The sequence below is a fragment of the Geotrypetes seraphini genome, chromosome 14 (genome assembly GCF_902459505.1).
Source record: "Geotrypetes seraphini chromosome 14, aGeoSer1.1, whole genome shotgun sequence".
NCBI lineage: Eukaryota > Metazoa > Chordata > Amphibia > Gymnophiona > Dermophiidae > Geotrypetes > Geotrypetes seraphini.
Window position 1 is genome coordinate 27,001,977 of NC_047097.1, and position 9,790 is coordinate 27,011,766.

At 41.4% G+C, this 9,790-nt stretch overlaps 1 long non-coding RNA gene across 1 annotated transcript; it reads right to left on the minus strand.

Annotated features, from left to right (window-relative positions):
- Positions 1 to 1,750: 1,750 nt before the first annotated feature.
- Positions 1,751 to 7,227, minus strand: LOC117348310. Its single transcript, XR_004536959.1, has 3 exons — positions 7,152 to 7,227; positions 5,483 to 5,603; positions 1,751 to 1,805 (listed from the first exon to the last, which is right to left on the minus strand). It is a non-coding gene; the product is annotated as an uncharacterized LOC117348310 (long non-coding RNA).
- Positions 7,228 to 9,790: the final 2,563 nt, after the last annotated feature.

Here is a 9,790-nt window from a genome sequence, read left to right on the forward strand (position 1 = left end):
GCCAACAGCTTCGACGCTCAAAGAATTCCTATAATGGACAGACCGCCAATCCCATGGGCATGGACCTTATACAAAGCCTCAGAGACAGAACTGCTGGGGAAGCTAATTGGGCCCCGGAGCAAAGCTATGGAAATGGTTTCTAAAGGTTATTAACTAAGGTTCATAAGACAGTTTTACAAGAAAAACAGAAGACTTAAAAACAAGCTATTTCATTTGAAATCTTGTCCATTCTAGCAAGGAGACCCGAGATTATAAAGGAAGACATCACAGATTAGAAGAATTTATATTATGAATAGTATTGTATTAGTTAGAAAATGATATGCATCTCTTACAATATTGAATATCAATCAACAAGGGATACCTAATTGTAAATAATATACAGATAGATATGATAATAGGGAGCAATCAAGAAGAAATTAGCCAGAGCCTGTGAAATTTGTGTGCTTGTGAGAAACCAGAATTGTTGGGGAAACAGCAGCAAGGCAGAGATTCCGCGTTCAAAACGAGGTGCTGGGTGCTCCTTGGGGTGTGCGATGAGGCCAGATTGAGGAGGAACAATTTTTTTTTCTTCCTAGCTATTTTTCATATTACTTGATTTTAATTTTTGGGTGGGTATTAAAAGCAATAGGGAAGGTCGGAGGGTCGAAAGCTGGAGTGGTTAGATCACATCCCGGTTTTGATGACAAATAGAAAGGAGGCAAAAACTAATTCCTGAAAAGGACGGCAAATTAATAATTTAATCCAAGTATAAATGTGGAAGGTCAACAGTAAGGTAAGAACTGGATCTGTAGGTTTAACAGTGAAATGTTCATTGTTAAATTGTCAATCTATAAGGTCTAATATAGACGTCCTAGTTTTGCTATTGAAAGAACAAAACCCTGATTTGATTTTCTTGATGGAAACATGGTTGAAACAAGAGGAAGATAGTTATCTGACTCAGGGTTTATCTAAGACGTATTCCATCTATACTTCCCCTAGGATAGGAAGAAAAGGAAGAGGGACTGCAATTATAAGTAAGTGGCCGACGATTCAATGTACAACATCTAAGTTCCCATATAAGGGATTGTTCCTATTGAAGTGGGAGGGAATGCCTACGACATGCATGGCTTTATTCTATTGCCTTCTGGGGTTAGTCAAGACTGGTATAGGGTATTTCAAACAATAACTGAGTTAGTGTTAATGTGTCCAAACATTTCTTTTTTACATAGAGATGATTTGACATCTATTCCCATCTAACCTGAAATAACTACAATAGAAATAGTAAATTATTAGTCATATCAAACATACTATAGATAAATCATGCACATAGAAATATATAAAAACCAATTCAAACAGCAGTTTTTATTATTAATGCCCTTTACCACCAACATGGGTTCAGCCAAAAGAAGACTTACCTCACTGGTGAAGGATGCAAGTTTTACCTCACTGGCGAAGGACTTAAGAAGACTTGAAGCGGTCCAGAGGAGGGCGATGAAAATGATAGGAGGTTTGCGCCAGAAGACATATGAGGAGAGACTGGAAGCCCTGAATATGTATTCCCTAGAAAAAAGGAGGGACAGGGGAGATATGATTCAGACGTTCAAATACTTGAAGGGTATTAACGTAAAACAAAATCTTTTCCAGAGAAAGGAAAACAGTAAAACCAGGACATAATTTAAGGTTGAGGGGTGGTAGATTCAAGAGCAATGTTAGGAAATTATACTTTACGGACAGGGTGATGGATGCCTGGAATGCGCTCCCGAGAGAGGTGGTGGAGAGGAAAACGGTGACTGAGTTCAAAGAAGCATGGGATTAACACACAGGATCTAGAATCAGAAAATAATAGTAAATAAAACATAAACCTCACTTGTATAATGCAAATACCATTAAGTTCTGTACGGTTCACAAAGACTAGTAATACAAATGAATAGACATCCGATTTCTAACTTCCAAGGTGTTCCCTGAAGAGACACGTTTTTAAGGCATGTCAAAATTGTTGATATGAAGTTGAGAGTGTAAATGTAAGTTAAATCCCTAGTCCCTAGTTAAATATTGAAGAACTGAGGGCAGTACTGGGCAGACTTGCACAGTATGTGTCTGTATATGGCCTTTTGGTTGAGGATGGGCTGGGGAGAAATTCAATGGCTGGGAGGGTGCGGATGGGCTGGAGTGAGCTTTGACAGACTTCAGAAGTTGGAGCCAAAGCACAGTACTTGATAGAGCTTTGGATTCTTGCCCAGAAATAGCTAAGAATTTTTTTAAAAAAAAATTTAAATTGAAATCAGGTTGGGCAGACTGAATGGACCATTTGGGTCTTCATCTGTCATCATCTATTATGTTACTATGACGTGGAGGGCTATTTTAGAGGTACATCTAAATCCGACTTTGGACATTTCCTGCAAGACATCCAAAGTTGGAGGTGAAGAAACATCCATTTTGGAACAAGATGTCCCCATGTCTTTCTGTTATTGAGAAAGACATGAAAGCCACTGCTTTCCCTTGATCAGAAGCATGGACTGTTGCTACTCTTTGGGGTTCCAGAATCTTGCTATTCTTGGAGATTCTGCATGGAATCTTGATACTCTTTGGGGTTTTAGAATCTTTTGTTACTCTTTAGGATTCTGGAATGTTGCTACTCCTTGGGTTTTGGGCAGGTACTAGGGACCTGGATTGGCCACCATGAGAATGGACCATTGGTCTGACTCAGTAAGGCTGTTCTTATGGTTCTTATGCTCTTAATTGCCTACTTGGATGTCTTGGCTGCCAGAATATCTAGACCACCAGGATGTCTAACTTTATTCACTATTTTTTACCACAAAAACGTCCAAGTTAGAAACTCCAAATCAGCACCATTTAGTTGTGGGAAGGGCAAGCACTGTAATGGACTGGCCACATAAACATGGAAATAAAGTGGTGGGGCACCTTAGAGAGCACTTCTGCGAACTTCACATAAAGGGTGCCAGATATATATCTCACCATATACCCCTTATAATTTATGCTGAACCCACCAAAACTACCCCCAAACCTACTATACCCACTTGTTTACCACCACAATAACCCTTATGGCAGCAGGTAGCACCTATATAGTAGTACAGTAGGGTTTTGGTGGGCTCACACTTTCTACCATTAATGTTATGGTTAGAGTGGCTTATGGGTCTGGTTTCTCCTCTCTGTGGTTCACCAGTCCACGCACCTGGCCACGTAAGACACCTGTGTGGAGTTCTACTAGGCTTTCCCATTCCAGGTGATGCTGTTCTAGACACTGGTATGGACTGTTTCATTCAGATTTTTTTTGGGGGAGGGGAAGAGGGGGTTAGTGGGGGAGTGGGGGAAGGTCATATCTTCATGCATCCTTTTGTACGAGAACTTCTAAAACAGGTCTAGGACAATGCCTAAGTTCCATCTAGGACATTTTATGAAAGGTTTGATTATCACCACAAGATGTCCAAGTCTAAGGCAGCCTAAAGCCCACCCAACACGCCCCTTTATGAAATCGGCAGTTGGATATTTTGCCAAGAAAAAACATCCAAGTGCCAATTTAGACTTTTTATAGATGTTTTGAATATGCCTCTAATAATGTATTTAGATTTTCAGAAGGATTTTGACAAAGATCCCGAGACTCCTGAGAAAATTAAAAAGTCATGGGAAAGGAGGCAATGTTCTGTTGTTGGACCAAAACAGAGGCAGAGTTAAATGGCCAGTTTTGTCAAAAGAGGAAGGTGAATGGCGGAGTGCTGCAGTAAGCTGTATAAAGCCACGCTAGCACACCAAAACTTGGTCATATCAATGATAGGTGTAAAATAAGTGATCGGATTCTATAAGCTCTCTCTGAAATTGGTCATGCTACCAAGATGTGCACACAAATTCATTGGTTAATGAATGCTGCACCATCATTAATTGGGCACCAACAACCAAATCATTCATGCTAACTAGCACTCATTGAAATGTGCGTGTACATCTGGCTGCACACTGTTCTTTTAGGCATTGGCGCTCAACTCTACTAATGCATAACTCAAAAGTGGACAAGGCCATGGATGTGTCGGGGCATTCCAAAAAGTTGGATGTGGGAGTTATAGAACACTGCCTCAGTGGGCCTAACTTGAAAAGGACGGAAGGATTTCCCCCTCCCCCCCCCCCAAGTAAGCCATAGAAGTTTTGTTGACAAGTTAAGTGATAAATCTTAGTACTCAAACTGGAATGAGTATTTTTAATTTAGTTTACCCCTGATGAAGCCATATTAGGTGAAACTGGGGTCCCAGTTGGGTTGTGTATGGTAGCACAGAGGTGGAAATTTGTTAAGTATTCACTGAAGCTCAAGGAAGCACCAGAGGAAAACATCAGTTATTTTCTATGAAGAGAAGTGGGAGCTGTAAACTTAAAACGTTAAGTGCACTTTATCTTCTCTTGCCGACTGTCTGGAACTAAAATTTAACAACGGTTAAGTTTCAGATAAGTGCGATGACTGAAAATGGGCACCGTTTCACTTTCTGGTGAGAAATGAGCACAAAGAGATACTTGGTAGCCATTTTCTGAGCACTATACAATAATATATTGCATGATTTAATATATTTTTAAGAACATGGTTTATGATTAAGTAAATTGGAAAAAAGTTTCTGTTGAAAAATGATATGAAATATGAATAGTGTTCTGGTATTGAAGTATTGAGAGTAAATTAGACGAACTATACGGTGTATTTTGCTCCTAGTTTTGAAGACGATGCTAGCATTTATACCATTTTTCAGCAGATGAAAGTCTGATGCCTAAAGTTAGGTGTGGGAATCAGTACCATGGTCTATACTATAAAAGGTGAGTGCCCTTTATAGAACGACAGCGCTGAATATTTGTGTCCCCATTTTGGGGCACCATTTAAAGAATTCCCCCTTGTTCCTTGGCATCGTACTACTACTAATAATCATTTTTATAGCACTAGTAGACATAACACAGTGCTCAGGTGGGGGAATTACAGAGGGAATGATATGACAGATATTGGTGTTTAGAAGGCGGGTTGGAGTTTGGAATTGAAAGTATCTTCAAAGAAGTGGGCTTCGAGTCTGGATTTGAAGACTGCCAGAGACAAAGCCTGACATACGGTGCAGCAAAGAAGAAGGGATGGAGTCTGGAGATGGCAATAGAGGAGAAGGGTACAGATAAGAGAGACTTACCCGATGAGCAGAGTGCCGGGGGGGAGGGGGGATTGAGAGAGGAGAGATACCGAGGAGCTATGGAGAGAATAAACTTGTAGGTCAGTAACAGGAGTGAACTGTATGTGGAAGGGATAGGAAGTGACTTGAGGAGAGGGGTAATGCGGGCTCAACGACATTGACGTAATATGAGGTGTGCGGCAGAAGTCTGCCCATGCGCCTCCCATGTTTGTCTACTTTGGAATTACATGCTTTAAGACTTGGTGCTAATTTATAAAATAGCACCTGATGCACTTATGCATGAAAACGCCAATTAAAGGCACTTTTGGTGCAAAGCTCTAGGCACAAGTTTGTAGAATTACCTCAATAATCTCTACGAAGTCCCTAAAGGCGGCATTCTTCCCGGTTGCTCCTTATTTTTATATTTACATAATCAGAAGTGAATTCTAGAAGTCTGCATTTGACAGAGAAAGGTAATCACAGCTGGAAAAAAAAAAAAAGCAGTTAAAAAATAAAATAATCCTTCCTTTTGTACGAGAAAAAGATTGGCACATTCTTCTTTTGAATTGGAAAACACTTATAGGTTGAATAATGCATCACTCACATTTATAGGATCTCACAGGGGCGGGGCATAACCACAGAGAAAGAAGCTGCTATTTTGAGATCCCTTAAATCATCCTGTCATCAGTATGCTTATGTGCACAGACTGTAAAAAAATATATCAGATACTAAGATAATTAGGGGTCAGCAACTAGAGCAGGAGTGGTCAACTCCGGTCCTTGAGGGTCAGAATCCAGTCTGGTTTTCAGGATTTCCCCAATGACTATGCATTGAAAGCAGTGCAGGCAAATAGATTTCATGCATAGTCATTGAGGAAATCCTGTAAACCAGGCTGCATTCCGGCTCTCGAGGACTGGAGTTGGCCACCCCTGAACTAGAGTATACTGTTGGAATCATGTCTGGCTGACGGATTGTGGGGAGAGCATGTGACTGACAGCAGTATGCAGATATGAGACAATTCAGCAGCAAGCCAGGTGGAAATGCTAACTTATTCCCACATTGTTAAAAGCATTCAGGAGAGAACGATTTCTTGGACATAAAGGAGTCCTTTTACTAAGATGTGCTGAAATCTGGGCATAGCATGTTCATATTGTGACCGGGCGTGGCCAATTGGACTTGACCAGGAGCCAATACCCTAAGCCACACAGACCTCGGCTGGGAAGGACTGCAATAAAGTTCAAAAAACACTTGCCACAAATCTTTATTTCACCCCAGACTTGGTGCATTTAACTCAAGTTAGTAGCAATTCAAAATGAGTTCCAAAAATACAAGCAAACAATAGTCCTTGCACAAAATACAAACAAAAACAATCTATTTGTTGCCATTCACTTACTTCAATTTCAGCCTTTTAATGGCCTTCACTGAGGCTCTCAGGCCTACACCTGCCACTTGGGGCTAGGCCCTACCCGGCCCAGCCACTGTTTGCCACCTGGCTTGTTCAGATACTGCTATGACTTCTTGCAAGGCCTTTCACTGGGGAAAGTTCACCTTGAGGTTTTATTAACCCAAATACCCCCAGAAGTGTTGGGATCTGTACCCGCCCTGTAGATTTTGGTGTACAAAAATCCCAATAAAATCCCACTAGATTCTGAATAAAGAGTTCCCCAGTGTCCTGTGGCCAGCAGTGCCTTAGGTAACTAATTTTCATGCACTGCCCCAAACAGTCTCACAGAAAAACAAACTCAGTCCTGCTTGCAGGCTGTGTAGCTTTTCATAAGTGCCATGCAACAATGGGGCAAAAAAAACAACCCAAAACTCTTTTAGCCAGAGGCTTTAAATCATACAGCCTGTCTAGTTTGGAATTATTCACCAACAATTTCCTCTTGATAAACTCCAAACTTTTTCTACTGTTCCTCAGCCCCTCTCCATTAAATCAGTGTCAGCAGCATATGAAAATACTTTATTCATTTCTATATCATTTTCATTTGTGTAAGAGTCCTCAACAAAATCCTCCCAATCCTGAGGTCCTACCTGCACTTCTGGTTCCTCCTGTGTGGCTGCCTGCAACTAGAAACCCCACCCGTTTCTCTCTCAGTGGCTAATTGCCTGTGCTGGAGTGCAGGTGTGCACTCAGCTCTGGCTAATTCTGAGCTCAGGTGCTTGTTGAGCTGGCTCAAAACCAGTTCTGGATTTGCTAGGAACTGGAACTGTTCCAGTCCTGGCTTTAGGAATTCTCTGCCCTTGGCCTGATGGGATTTGTAGTCCTTGCTTTTTTACTTGCTACTTAGAAAAAGGTGAACAGGCGTTCGGAGTCTCTACCTCCTTCTCTGCACTGCTATGAAAAGGCATTTTCTTTCTTCACAGTGACTTGGAGGAATTTCAGATTTATCTACTGTTTTCTCCTGGAGCAATTCCTCATTAGTTCTGGGGCACTGCAAGGATTCCTTTGCTCTCACAGGGGGTTCCCTGGGACAATATGCAGGACTTTCCTGTGTGAGGGCTTTCAGGGAATTTCTAAAGCCCTGTGTTTTCTTGTTTTTGTTTACTTTTCGCTTGATGCAGTTTGATTTGTTGAGTAGGAAGCCTGCTCAACCCTTGATCAAGGGACAGGCAAAGAACTCGCCGGGACAGAAAAATGAGTTCCCACGGGGACAGGAAAATATTTGTCTTACTGCAACCCTGTTTTGGCAGAGTTGTAGTATGGTTCCAGGTCATTCAGGGATGGACTACATCAGTTTCTATTTGGACTTTTTTGAGTAGCAGGGGCAGAGGAAGATCTGCCCATGTATATATAGCGTAAAAAAATACAACAAAACCTTCCTTCTGTCCCCACATCATCTCCTCTGCTCCTACACACATCTTTATCATTCTCCTCTTCTCCAGCCCAAGCCAGCATCTGCCCCCCACCCCAGGGGCCAACCTGAGTCTTTCTACACCAGCATTCTTCAATGCAAGGCTTGAGGGTCAGTGGCTGGGCCCATTCAGACTCTGAGTCTTCCCTCTCTCCTTAAAGAATGACATTGGGATGGTTTCTCATGGTTTACCATGGGGACGGGGGACATATTCTGCCCCTATGTCGTTCTGGGATTCTTTGTCTCTGTATTGTTCAAATAACGGTGTTTTGGTTCTTGCTCCCTCAGAAAGGTAAATACCCAGAAAAGTTCAGAAAGGAAGTCAGATGGTTTGTGGTTGGGCGTGTGGTGACATGTGAGACCTTGTATAGCATTCATGACATCACCATTCCGCAAAATGACATTCTCTCCATAAGCTCTTTTGTGGACGTGGTACAGAAGATTCTGGAAACAGGAAATATTTTTTTCAATTAAGAACATAAGAAGTGCCATCATGCCCAGCAGTATGCTCACGCGGGAGCCCACCACATCCAGGACCTGTATATTAACCCTCTGTCAATACCCTTCTAACCCCTTTTCCTTCATATGTTGATGGTAATGATTATCTAGTCAACACTAATTCCAGTGTCCTGTTTAACTTACTGTTGTCAGGTCTGATGCTGGTGTGTTGCCCTAGTGCCAAATCTGACCGGCAGTCCTGTGTGTAAGATTTTTATGATGAAGGGGAATTGTGTTTGAATGCCATTCCTCAAGGACGGTGCATCCGGTGGCCCACAGGGGTTGCAGAGAGAAAGGTGGTTATAGTACACAACAGTATCTCTAATGTTCAAGGGCACTCCACCTCGCTCCTATCTCAGTCCCAGGGCAAGGACTCTAATGTTACCTTATTTTCCTTGAATTCCAATGTTACTGTGAACCTATATTAAGAGACCTGTTGGTATTTATAATTGTATATTTTAATATATAAAAATAAATACATATATATACTGTATATTTATGTATGCTGCATTTCTGTTGCCAAATCCTTCTAAAATACACCTCTTACAGAGACTTGAATGTAGTGAATAAATGACAATTGCGTTTTCTAATATACATCATAGGATGCGTAAGTGGACCACGGAGGAGGAACCAATGAATGTGCTATACAGATGGGGTGGTAATACATTTCAATTTGAGAGTACTTCCACATATCTGTCAGGTATTTTTTTTTTTTCCTTTTTGAAAAACCCAGTAGAATGAACTGGTTTCTGTCTTGTACAATGGGTGAGGGGGGAGTGGCACCTAATCCACCCATCCCCTGTTTGTACCGGGCACTGTTGTCCTCTTCTGTTGAGTCCTTTTTTGGCCGTTGTAATTTGTAGAATTCCCTCCCGTCTCATAGGATGACTCTCTGTTCTCACATGAAAGTGACAAGAGGAAAGAGAAATAAATCACATGCAAGAATTCAGTCTGTCTTTTTGGTCCTAGAAATCATTTTCTATTGGTATGGATTGAATATGTGGTACATCTTGAGTATGGCAGTGAAGGTTGTAGGATGACATTTAGATACAAGAAACGTCAGAAGTTTGCAAATAACGTGTGGCTGGTTATGCACCCCAGTAAGCAGGGTAAGGTTCAATTTGAAAAGTTTCTGAAGTAAGCCTTCTAGGATTTAGACAGATAATAAATATTTTAGATAAATAAACTCACTTCACTTATCCAAACCATTTCAAACTTTTGTGGGATTCAGACTGTGAAATTGTGCCCAGCACCGACCTCATGTTCTAAATTGCTGGGTCTCCTGAAGCCGTCCCAAGCACTGGAATGGGACGATTCATC